The sequence below is a fragment of the Equus caballus genome, chromosome 1 (genome assembly GCF_041296265.1).
Source record: "Equus caballus isolate H_3958 breed thoroughbred chromosome 1, TB-T2T, whole genome shotgun sequence".
In the NCBI taxonomy this organism is placed as follows: Eukaryota; Metazoa; Chordata; class Mammalia; order Perissodactyla; family Equidae; genus Equus; species Equus caballus.
The window spans coordinates 25425695-25439182 of NC_091684.1; the positions used below are offsets into that span (position 1 = coordinate 25425695).

A 13488-nucleotide genomic window follows, 5' to 3' on the forward strand; every position below is an offset into this window, starting at 1 on the left:
CAGTATCTTGAACATTTTTCTGTAGAGAAGGCTACAGAATGTGCTTGAGGGAAATGTTCTCTTGGGAAAAACGATTCTGAACTTCAGACCAGAGGTTAGAAAGAGGATACATAGAGAGATTGCAACTCAACGTTACTCAAGTTGGACTGACAAAGAATAAGGTCAACTTAAATCTCCCCTTGGGGAGAAGTGTACCTTTGGGGAAAGCACAACAAGCCCCTTGCTTATGCTGTGAACTTAACTCAGCACTTCACAGATTAGGGGAATTTACTAGCTGATAGCTGGGGTACAACATTTCTTATTTAGCAGCACATTTGGTGCATTAGTTTGTATCTCAGATTAACTCTAATGCCCACTCTCTCCACACACTTATATAAGCAAGTACACACATACATTGAGATGCTCAAAGAAACTTTGATGTGCTCATTTCAGCAGCACATATACTAAGATTGGAACGATAGAAAGATTAGCAGCGCCCCTGAGCAAGGATGACATGTAAATTCATGAAGCAATAGAACAGAAGACCTGAAACCATCAACTCCTAGAAGAAAACACAGGTGGTAAGCTCCTTGACATGCATCTTGGCGATGATTCTTTGGACTTGACATCACAAGCAAAGGCAACAAAAGCAAAAGTAAACAGGTGGGACTACATAAAACTAAAAACCTTCTTTCCCAAAAAGCAAAGGAAACTGTCAACAAAATGAAAAAGCAACCTACAGAATGCAAGAAAATATTTGCAAATCATATCTCTGATAAGGAGTTAATATTTAAAATATATAAAGAACTCACACAACTCAATAGCAAGTAAAACAACCAATCTGATTAGAAAATGGGCAGAAGACCTGAACAGACATTTTTACAAGCAGGCATAAAGACAGCCAACAGGTACATAAAAGATGATCAACATCACTAATTACCTGGAAAATGTAAATCCAAACCACAATGAGATATCACCTCGTGCCTGATAGAATGGTTGGCATCAAAAGAACAAAAAATAAGCATGGGAGAGATTGTGGAGGAAAGGGCACCCCTGTACACTATTGGTGGGAATGTAGATTGTTGCAGTCACTATGGGCAACAGTATGAAGTTTCCTCAAAAAATTAAAAATAGAACTACCATATGATCCAGAAATTCAACTTCTGAATATTTATCCAAAGGAAATGAAAACACTAACTGGAGAAGATGCATGCATCTCCATGTTCACTGCAGCATTATTATAGCCAAGGCACACACATATACACATACTGGAATATTATTCAGCCATAAAAAAGAAGGAAATCTTGCCATTTGCAACAACATGGATGGACCTCGAGAGCATTATGCTAAGTGAAATAAGTCAAAGAAAGACAAATACACATATCTCACTTATATGTAGAATTAAAAAAAACAAACAAAAACCCCTGAGCTCATAGATACAAAGATCAGACTGGCGGCTGCCAGGGAGAGGGGAATAGTGAAATGTGGGAAGGGGCTCAACAGGTACAAACTTCAGTTATAAAATAAGTAAGTTATGAGGATGTAATGTACAGCATGTTAATCATACTGTATTGCACATTTGAAAGTTGCCAAGCGTAGATCTTGAAAGTTCTCGTTAGAAGAAAAGAATTTGTAAGAATGCATGGTGATGAATGTTAACTAGGCTTATTCATGGTGATCACTTTGCAATCTATACAAATATTGAATATTAGGTTGTACACCTGACACCAGTAGAATGTTATACCTCAATTATACTCGATAAAAATTTTTTAAAAACTTTGCTGTGTATGTGCTTATGCTAAAAAAGTCCCAAATCCCACACCTACCCTTTCACCTGCTGGCAATTGTGTCTCTTCTCCTTAAAGCTAGTTCAACGTGAGAAAGACAGGTGGGGTTGGAGCTGAGCAAGCAGGGAGGCGATAGGATGAGGACAATGGCCTGAAATGGGTCACAAAGGAAAGCATTAAGAATGAGTGATTTAAGGATACTTGCAGATTTCCTCTATTTCTAGTAATTCTTTACCTTGGCACAATATTCGTATAGTGATCAAATAGTTTATGTTGTTAGATCATCCTAATAATCCATTGGAGTTGGCACTGTCACATGCCTATGCACAACCAGAAGAACCTACAACTAGAATATACACAACTACGTACCTGGGGGCTTTGGGGAAAAGACGAAAAAAAATCATATGTCTAATTTATCAGTGAAAAAAAAATCTCAGAAGACAGTATATGTTTTTATGTATACACACACACACACACACACACACACACACAAATTCTCAACAGAGTAGAACCCAAGTCACCTGCTTCCTAATATAAAGTTAGGTTAACTTGGCCTTCAATTTAACTTGTGTTTGTATATAGGATTATGGTCTGCCTGCCCAAACTGTAGCCTTCCAGAATAAGTTTCTATAAACCCCAAATCATGTGTCCATCTGCCCTGCCTCTTTCCTATTACATGTTAACTAAATCCTACTTTACGTAAATTTGGTTGTATGAAAATTTAGATTTGTTAAAATAAAATAACACATACACCATTAAGTGAATTTCAAACAGACTCTGGAAATTTTCTTTAGAAAATGAGTACCTCTAATGAGCACAGACGCTTGGATTAAAATAAAACTAAGATGTATGTGGTTTTCCAAGTACCCCTCCTGTAGTGTAGGAAGATAACTGTGCCAGTACTGTGTAGATTTTGCAGTAGAGAAAGGGTACCAAGTGAAGATGTTCACTCTTGTTCGGGACATTGAATTCCAAAGAAGCTTTCCCTGAAATATATTTGCAAATGGGAGGTAACTTCTTGTTTAAGTGTCTTAAAATTAAGCTAGTGTTTCCCCTTTTCTGTGTGATGTCTATCTTTTGATGTGTACCTTTCACACAGTAGAATCTCATAAATCCTTGTTTTGAATCATCCTAGACGAGAAGGACACTGAAAAGCAAAATCTATGTGCTAAAAAGAGAGAAAATAATAGCTGAGTATGGACAGTCAAATCTAAAAGGATGAAGTAACTCTGTGAGGCCCACTCCCTCCTTTAATGGTCGCAGGTTTTACCAACTCACATTTAGAATCCTCTGATTTTCTTTAGCTTCCTTGAGCCCCATGGGAGGAGAACACTGTATATTTCCAAATGCACACAGCCAGCCATCCAAGTACCTTCAAAGGTGAATATTGTTCCTTTGAAATGAGTTTACCAACTCCCGTAATTCCCAAGACTGAGGTTAGTGATTGCCCTAGTGCTATAAATTTCTCCATGGATTACAGCCAAATGCCGTTGGTTCAATTACCCAGACCAGTGGTTCTCAAACTTTAGCAAGCATCCAGATCACCTGGAGGGCTTGTTCAAACACAGATTGCTGGATTCTACCCCCCGAGTTTCTGATTAAGGAGGTCTGGAGTGGGACCCAAGAATTTCAGTTCTAATAAGTTCCCAGGTGGTGGTGATACTGATGCTGGTAGTCTCATTATGGGGACTGTAGTCACACTTTGAGGACCTCTGACCTAGAGGGCTCAATTGCCTGTGAGATGAACAGTAGCTATTCTGGAGACATCTGTCAGCAGAAGTCTTCCATGGTTTGGGCCTCACTGAGGCTTTGAGTGGGTGTAATGGGAGGCACGGACCAGAAGCAGGAGGTGAGAAGGTCAAGCACATTAGATTTCTGTTCTATCCATCCTCAAGCTTTTAGGCTGAGAACTACGGGTATTCTAGGTTCCTGGTGGGTTTTCGGGTTATTAAGCTTTTAAAGGATGAAGTATTCCAGTTTGCAGTTTGAAGGCAAGCAGCCAAAAACCTGTGAGAGGAAAAAAAGATATGGCCTTGAGGTGCTTGCCCAGAAGCTTTGAATTTATCTCATTTAACCAGGTCATGACTTGAGGGGGAAGAAATTCTGCTTGTTAAAATAATCAGTTACATTTCCTAACTTTTGGGGAGAAGACCACAGGGAAAGTAGTTCTCCTTAAACTCGATAGGTTTGTGGATTGCTTCCCCTCACAGGTGTAGTCCTTTGAGACTATGTCATTAAGAGGAACGGATTAATTTAGGAACATCCGCATAAGGATTTAGGATGATTGGAATGGATCACACATCTGTCAGAGAGGAACTGATGTTAGGCATATGTAATCATAGCTTGATTATCAAACTATCGTAAATAGAAATAGAAGTCGAATACATATTAAAGAGAGATTTCTGGGCTGAGGATTGAAGGACAAATAGAAGACAGGTGTTCCTAAAGAGAGCTCGCTGTTGCATTTATCTGCAGTACTCAAGTAATTTGGGAAGAGAGACTTTTATTGTGTAGTCTTTGTATAGTCTTTTTCCTCTTCCTTGACCTCCTGTCCTACGTCAATTTTACGGATACAATCTGAGTCCCTGCTATGCGCAAAGCATTGCAGCAAAAATAAGTAGATACAAAAATAAGTAGATACAAAAATAAGTAGAACCTGTAAGCCTCTATTCTCTAGTAAATGGCTATAATGAGTATCTAATTACAAAGTGTAGTAGAATTCCAACAACACACGGAGAGAGGTACACAAGGTATTGTCTGAGGAATGTAAAGAAGGTGTCATCATGCTTTCCTTTGACAAAGTTCTTTATTAAGAGAATCACCCTGTCTCACCAAGAGGTTCAATGAGACTAGAACCATATATGTTGGTTTCAATTAAATTAATGATAGATTTTCTACGTTGACTCCATAATTAGTAGGACAGCCAGCTAGGCCCAACATCAGAAATAGAAGATTGTATATTCTCCTCCTTAAAATTAACCCCTATACCTCAAACTGTTTTACACAGGCACCCTCATCCCTTAGCCAACCTCTTCAGAACTGCAGCCTGAATCTAGTCCCTTAACCCAGGTACCTGGGCTATATTCGTGCACTTAAAGTGTTTTGCCATACTATTCTTCCTTCCTGTGGATGCAGAATCTCTTACTGCTTTTATTCTCCTCTCCAGGATATCTCCTCTATTTCTTCCTTTGAAAGGCAAGCTATACGACTTTCTTCTTTCAGAAACAAAACTTTAGTTCAATTGCTCGTTCATAAGAACTAGAATGTACAATCCTAAACTCAGATGTTAGGGGATAATTGGACTCCCCTTACCATTTGAGATGATCTGGAGTCCTGAAGAGGCAGTGGTAGAGGATGCAAGGAACCCCTCCAGCACACTTTGCAACTGTGCATTCAAGAGATCTGACATTTGAAAAAGACTTCAAATGGTTGGTGGCATTTGGAATAATTTTAAAACAAATCAGGGTGGCGATATTTGCACAAGCAAATAGGCTTATGCATAAAGTTGGGTAGTGGCTTCTAGAAGCTGAGAGTTTTGTAATATTTACCTGGTCTACCTTTCTGACAAGAACTACCCAACTCAATTGCTGACCTGCAACTCACCCTGTGCCCAGAACTTCTGTTCATGTTGCTTGAGGCATTCACATTAGCTATTTGACAAGCCCATTCTGTTTTCAGTTCTCAATTTAAAAAATAAATAGGTCAGACTCACTTTTTAACATTCCACATAGGATTTTAATTTTCTTGCACTATTTTAGGAATTGAACTAAACTTTAGTCAATGGCAAGTCTTTTTGGAGTGGAGTTTGATAATTAAAAATCTTGTTACAGGAACAAATTTGTGTGAAACCAGTCTGCTTTTCAATTACATCCTTATTCTTGAGAAAAAAGAGCAAGTGATTTTCATTAGCTGACTCTGTGACCAACACTCTCAGCTGGCTGGACAATTTCCAATAATTAAAATGGTTTCTCAAGTATATCCTGATAATAAGCCACAAAATTATCAGTGATTCTCCTATATTAATTTTGGTAGGGAGCAATTGGAGACAGTCCCCAACCTTTGAACTAACCACCTAATTTATTACAACATATTCTTATGTGAAAAGAGATGCCATCCAATAGGAATAGTTTTTGCAAGTTATGTGCTTTGGGAATAATCCTTAGAAATAGAGTTGAGGAATAGGACCAGACCCAGAGATACTACCCAACAATGAGGGCCTCCTCCCTCTTCCAGCTACATTCTGATGACTTCAATTTGTGTATCATGGCTACTCCATCAGTAAGCTTCAAGAGAGAACCTTGAGTACTCAGAATAAGATTGGCTCTACCATCCCTAGTGTCCAAGCTTCCATATGTACCAGTGAAGAACTGGTCCTCAGATTCAGAGCCCTCCTTAACACCTTACGTTTATGGCCTCCCCATGACTATATGCCTTGAAAGCATCATGGTAATTTCATTATTCCCTTTGCCTCTATTCAAGTCAATCATCACAAGAAACCCTAGCCTCCCAGGTCATATCCTGGCACAAGCTACTATCATTTCACCTGAATGGTAGAATAGCCTCCTAACCATTCTCCCTGCTTTCACTTTATTCTTAACAGTTGCTACACCCAGCACCCAGCGTGATCCTTTTAAAACTAAGTCACCTATGCCTCTGCTCAAAACTCTCTATGGTTTTCTCTACTTAAATGTCAAATCCATAAGGCAGAGATTTATTGTTTTCTTTGTAATATTCACTATCTCCACAATGCCTAAAACAGCATATATTGGGCACTCAGAAAATATTTGTCAAATAGCTAGACAGATAATGAAGCAAGGAACATCTCTTTTCAATGTTCCCTTCTACTGCCTTAGTTCAAGTCCTTACTATTTCACTTGGCTTATTTTTTCCATATTTAGCATTATACAGCAGTGCGTGCATACAGTTCTATAAAAACTGGAAACTATAAGTAAAAATAAAGGGGAAAATAAAGTTATATAGAGACCCACCACACAAAGCTAACATTTTGGTTCATATTCTTCTAGATAGGTTCTATGGTAATAGTTTCTTCCATTATATCTCATCCCTAATTATACTCTTATATCAAACACAGTCTTAATGTTGTCATCAGTTGTATTAGTTTTGTGTGGCTGCCATAGCAAATTTTCATAGCCTGGTGGCTTAAAACGAGATAAATGTATTCTCTCACAGTTCCAGAAGCCAGAAGTCAGAAGTCAAGGTGTTGGCAGTGTTACATTCCCTCTGGGACTCCAGGGGAGAATCCTTTCTCTGCCTCTTCCAATTTCTTCTGGTTGCTGGATCTCCTGGCTTGTAGTCACAGTATCTCTCCGCTATGACTTCACATCAGCTTCTCTTGTAAGTGTCTGTTCTCCTCTTTCTGTATCTTCTAAAGACACTTGTCATTGGATTTAGCCCCTATCCAGATAATCCAGGATAAACCCATCTCAAGAACCTTGACTTAGTTACATCTGCAAAGACTCTTTTTCCAAATAAGATCATATTTACAAATTCCATGGATTTGATGTGGTCATATCTTTTGAGGGAGTCACCATTCAACCCACAACACCAGTGTTAAATTTCAAAAATAACATAAATCTGTCTGTGTCATTACTGTGGGTTAAAATCCTTCAGTGGTTCCCCATTACCTAAGTATCCCAGACTCCTTTGCACGGCATGAAAAGTATTTATGATCTGATCCTTGCCTAATCCTCCAGGAAAACAGGCTTCATAATGGCAGGCAATCCACCAAGGCCACTCCATTCCAATGATGTCTAGAGAGTAAAATAGAGAAGGAGGTGTCCTTGGGACAACTGGGCTGCCTTCTAATCAAACAGCTACAGGTACAGAATATTGGGATCTGGTATTTTGTGTAAATGTGAAAATCTGAATTCACCACTGAGTCAGAGCAGGGATCATAGAAATTAGTTTACGCTTAATTTTTCATCACCTGGAACAATACTTGTCATTAATAAATTATTAATATGTCTTTTTCATAGGAATGAATGAATGCAAACATGAATTCACGGTTCAAGGACTCAAACTCTCCTTTCTCCATCTAATTATTACTGCCCCTCCCGGCTGAAGCTGTTTTCTAGACTTTTGCTTTTGAATCTCTCTTATAGAAGAGTGTACTTATTTATCTCACATTGAATTAATTTCTCCAAAAAGGAGCCCATCATCCCTGCCTCTCTCTATTGTTCAGCTGTTGTATCAGGATGATAGGAGCAAAGTAGAAACTATGCTAAGTGATAAAGTGTGAAATTGACAGGTATTACTTAGTCACTTTCCCTCTTCTGTCTCTTTCTCCTAATGCGTTAAAAGTAGTAGTCTGCAGTTGTTTGCTTCTTTCAGACAGAATTAGCTGGGGCAGTTCAGTCTCTCTGATTTATTGTTGAGTCTCGTCCACTTTTCATTGCTTTCAGGCACATTTTTTCTTTCATTCTCTTAAAAAAATTAAAACTGCCCACAGTCCTCCTCCATGGTTACTTGGTTTGACAAATTTATCAGAAATGTGGAGAATGGCTTAGAGTAAATCATATTAGCTCTGGTGTATTTGTGATAAAAGATCATCAAGCTTACGGGGAATTGTTCTGAGACGGTAAGAAATGAAGTCCCAGAAGCAAGCATGGCAGTGGCTGCGTACCAAGGGTGAGCGGTGGGGGTGGGCTGTGCTAGTGCAGGCAGAAATAGGGATGGAGGACTGTCTTTAGAGCATTTGAAAACAGTAATGTCAGTAGACTCTCTCTCAAATGAAGAGTTTACTTTTTTAGAGAAGTTTTAGGTTCACAGCTAAATTGAGGAGAAGCTATCGAGATTTCCCATATACCTCCTGCCCCTACACATGCACAGCTTCCCCTGTTACCAGCATAACCCACCAGAGTAGTACCTTTGTTACATTCTTCTCTATTTCTTTCTTCTTCTCTTGCTCTCTTCCCTTGTGGTTTGATGGCTTTCTTTAGTATTATATTTGGGTTCCTTTCTCTTACTTATTTACGTATTTATTATAGGTTTCTTGTTTGTGATTACTATGAGCTTTATATATAATAACCTGCATACATAGCAATCTGTATTAAGTTAAGGATCTCTTTAGTTTGACCTCTTGGTAAAAGCTCTACTCTTTTACTCCTCTCCTCCCACATTTTGTGTTTTTCATGTCATATTTTACCTCTTTTTGTGTGTGTGTGTGTGTGTGTGTGTGTGTGTGTATCCATTACCCTCTTATCATGGAAATAGATAATTTTAGTACTTTTGTCTTTTGACCTATGTTATCTTCATAGGCAGTTGATCTGCTACCTTTATTGTATATTTCCCTTTCCAGTGATTTTATTGCTTTTTATTTTGATAATTTTATTGTTCCTATTTGTGGTCTTCTCTTTTCCTCTTAAATAAGTCCCTTTAGCATTTCTTGTAAGACTGGTTCATTGGTGATAAACTCCTTTAGTTTTTGCTTGTCTGGAAAGCATTTTATCTCTCCTTCCATTCTGAATGAGAAACTTGCTGAATAGGGTATTCTTGGTTGTAGGTTCTTTCCTTTCAACTTTTTAAATATATCATGCCACTACCTCTTAGCCTATAAGGTTTCTGCTGAGAAGTCAGCTGATAGCATTATGGGATTTTCTTTGTATGTAACTTGTTGCCTTTCTCTTGCAGCTTTTAAGCTTCTCTCTTTATCTTTAATTCTGGACATTTTAATTATAATGTGTTTTGGTACAGGCCTCTTTGGTTTTACTTATTTGATGCTCTCTGTGCTTCCTGTGTCTGGATATCTGTTTCCTTCCTTAGGTTATTAAAGTTGTCGACGAAAATAATCCATAACCAATCTGTAAATGAAAATTTGGGTGAGTTTATTCTGAGCTGAAATCTGAGGACCATGGCCCGTGGCTTTTCTTCCAAAGGAAGAAAGGGCACCGAAGAAGTGGGGCGCACAGAGTGGTTATATACCCCCAAACAGGGTGTTTCACATATGATTGAAATGTCCCTCCCACAATAGTCACAAGATTGCCCTGTCGGCACAGCACTTGATGGACACAGCAGGTAGTGGGTCTGCTATCTTGATGGGTGTAGCAGGAGGCAAGTCTATTGTCTCGAGCTGGGCGGTCACAGGTGAGCGCAGCAATCAGTTTCTAGCCTAAGGAAAGATGCTTAATCCTTAAGGAGACGCCAACATTGGGAGGGGGAGGGAAGTGGCACCTTTATCTCAGGGGCCTTTGTTCTTGCCATAGGGAATCTCCAAAGCAGATATACAATGCATGCTCAATGGCCTCTGTCAGGCCCTTTTGGAAAGACAAGGTCAGGCTGAATTAGGTTTATACCACATGGCTTCCTCATATTCTCCAATATATCCTATTGCTTGCCATTTTTATTTGTCAAAGTTTTCGGCTATTATTTCTTCAAATAGATTCTCTGCCCCTTTGTCTCTCTCTTCTCCTTCTGGGACACCTATAATATGGATGTTAATGTGCTTGATGTTGTCCCAGAGGTCCCTTAGACTGTTCTCATTCTCTGTAATTCTTTTTTCTTTTATCTGTTCAGCTTGGGTGATTTCCTCTTGTCTTTTATCCAGCTTGCTGATCCATTCTTCTGTATCATCTACTCTGCTTTTGAGTCCTTCTATGAATTTTTCATTCCAGTATTGTATTCTTCATTTCTGATTGTTTCTTCTTTATATTTTCCCATCCTTTTTGAAGTTCTCACTGAGTTCATCCATTCTTCTCCCAAGATCAGTGAGCATCCTTATGACGTTTTGATTGTACTCTTTATCAGGTAAATTGTTTATCCCTGTTTCATTTAGTTTTTTTTTTTCTGGGGTTTTGTCCTGTCCTCTTACTTGGAATATATTCTCGTGTCTTCTCATTTTGACTCTTTCTCTGTGCTTATATCTATGTATTAGGTAGGTCAGCTACTTCTTCCAATCTTGGAGAGGTGGCCTTATGTAAGAGATGCCTTATGTGGCCCAGAAGTATGCTTCTCTCTCATGATCAGTTCCAAATGTTCCAGAAGTATCCTCTATGTGGGCTACATGTGTCCTGTTGTGGCAGGGTTGCTCTTGCTGCAGATGCCCAGGGAGGCGTGGCTGTCCCCTTGACCAGCTGGCTGTAATGCTCAGTTGTGTGTGTCTGCTACAGCCCCTTCAGTCACTTTATCATGTGTGGGGAGCCCCAGCACAGTTGGCTGCAAGGTGTAAAAGCAAGTACCTGTTGCAGTGTTTCTCTTGAGTGAGTAGGCCCCCAGTGTGGCTGGTTGCTGGGCTCAGTGGCTTACAATTGCTGTAGTCCTCAGGGTTGAAAGGCCATTGTCAACTCTCTGAGGATTGCAACTGAGTGGCGCTTGCCTCAGGCAAGGGAGCACCCAATTGCTTCAGGCTTTGGAAGGTGGGGCCAATCCCTTATGTGGCTGTTTGAGAAGCACAAGTCTGTTGCAGCTGACAAGCCCCACCACCACAGGGTCACACCCTCCTTCAACACAGTTCTGCCGCTTGCTCACTGCCTGGCCCCCTGAAGTAGACCCAGTTGCTCCACTGCAGAGGTCCCACACACTCCACCAACACAGGCCTGCCCCTCATGCATGCTTTGCCCCACAGAGACAAATCCACTCCCCCAGTGGCTGAGGTTCCAGGCACCCCACCTACGATGGCCCACAATTTCCCCAGAGGCTTGCTGTTGGGTGAGGCCAATCCCTAGGTCAGGCTGCCTGTCCTGGCTGAGCTGGATTAAATAGGTGCTCTAGTGGGTGGGCAGACCCCTGGGCTAACAGGCCAGGAGAAGAACTCTAAAGGCATCTGCCAGCGTCTGCGTCAGCACGCCTGTACTAGGTCACAATAATGGCTGCCACAACTGTCTCAGTCCCTAGGGAGGTCTCACTTCTTACCAAGATGCACCCAGAGCCTATCAAGTGAGTCTCTTTTCATCAAAGGTCTGTGTACCTGTCTTTCTGTGATTTTAGGTTGTTTTCCGAAATGGGTGCAATTGTGTGTTGGCCCTTTAAGAGAGGGCTTTTCTCCCCCTTATGTCTGATAGCTTTTTCTGGTGCTATTCCTCATTGTAGTTAATAGCCAGCAACGCCAACTTTGTGATACTTGTCTTGGTTGTGCTGAGACCAAAAGCTGCGTATTGTAATAACACTCTACCACTCAGATCCCCTACTTCTCCAGGGAAGGCTTCATACCTTAGGATTGCTCCTGGCCAACCATGAAGCGCCGCAGCTAGAAGGTGGCATTTTTTCCTTCAGGAAGGAATTTCTCCCTCTTCCACCACAGTCAGCACTGTCCCTTGTTGTGGGAGTTCTTTTTAGCCAGTTTTCAGTCTTCTCTCAGGGGAAATTGTTCCAAGAGAAGTTGTAAATTTGCTGTGTCCATGGGATGAGGTGAGTTCAGAGTCCGCCTACATCACCATCTTTTCCTCCTTCACCATGTCTTTTCATGACTTGATAGCTTCTTTTTTTCCAGCAGTGAATAATATTCCATTGTTTGGATGCACCACAATTTATGTATCCATTCACCCACTTAAGGATATCTTGGTTCCTTCCAAGTTTTGGTAATTATGAATAAAGCTGCTATAAACATCCGTGTACAAGTTTTTTAAAGACATAAGTTTTCAACTCCTTTGGATTGTATAGTAATAGTGTGTTTAGTTTTGTAAGAAACTGCCAAATTGTCTTCCAAAGTGTACCATTTTGCATTCCACAGCCATGAAATAGAGCTCCTGTTGCCCCACATGCTCACCAACATTTGATGGTGTCAACGTTCTGGATTTTGGCCATTTTTAATAGATGTGAAGTGATATCTCTCAGTCTACTTTTTATTATCACTTTGGGCCAACAATTCTAAACAATGCCAGTGATAAAGTACTCTTCTCCAGAAAAAGATATTTTGTTGAGCTGAGTTCTAAACAATTGCTCAAGTTCTTGCTATATTTAAGAATATATAAGATCCAAATTAGCATATGTTTATTACTTATTCTTTTATAAACATTGTGTTCTACATAGAAGGTAACAATGCTAACATACACACATAATAATGCTAAAATACAAAAATAATTCTGTATTTTTAACGTTCACAATTGTTTAATGATGCTTTTGGCACAGTTCATCTCTAAGCTCTACGGCACCACATATGCTTGCATTTAAAAAGTAGATTCAAAATAATGATAACACAGTGATTATAAGGCTGAGATGCAGAACTTGAGTTACTGTAATTCTGTCATTGTATTTGACCACCTGGAATTTTGTATTTGTGTTTAAAATTTTTCCACGGAAGAAACATTTAAAAGCTGACAGAATCAATTTGAAAGAAAAAGATATGGAAATGATGGTGATTTCTGGAATTCGTTATAAAGAGAAATTTTGATGAATGGTAAACTTAACCTGGAATTTAAGGCTTTTCTTAATTATTTGTATGTCTATTGCTTCATGTGAAAACAACTTTTGAAATTAATATTAATAAAATGTGTTCTTCACGTGTGAGTGAAGACAGATTGACAGAGTTGACAAATCCGACTATACTGTCTACTAGACAAGAATATGTGAAAAGCATCAATTTTGATGAGGTTATTTACCAATTTTCAGAAAGTGGGGTATAAAAACACAAATAGTCATGTTATTATTCATTACTGAGAATATCCCATATGTAAGTCTATATTCCCCCTTCTCTACAAACATAAACTAATGTACTTAAAATTGTTAACCATTACTTTTTCTTTTTTTAATACTATACAATTTTCAATTA

At 39.4% G+C, this 13488-nt stretch overlaps 1 non-coding gene across 1 annotated transcript; it reads left to right on the forward strand.

Annotated features, from left to right (window-relative positions):
- Window positions 1-419: 419 nt before the first annotated feature.
- LOC111769865 (U6 spliceosomal RNA) lies at window positions 420-523 on the forward strand. Its single transcript, XR_002802708.1, has one exon. It is a non-coding gene; the product is annotated as a U6 spliceosomal RNA (small nuclear RNA).
- The last annotated feature ends 12965 nt before the right edge of the window (window positions 524-13488 follow it).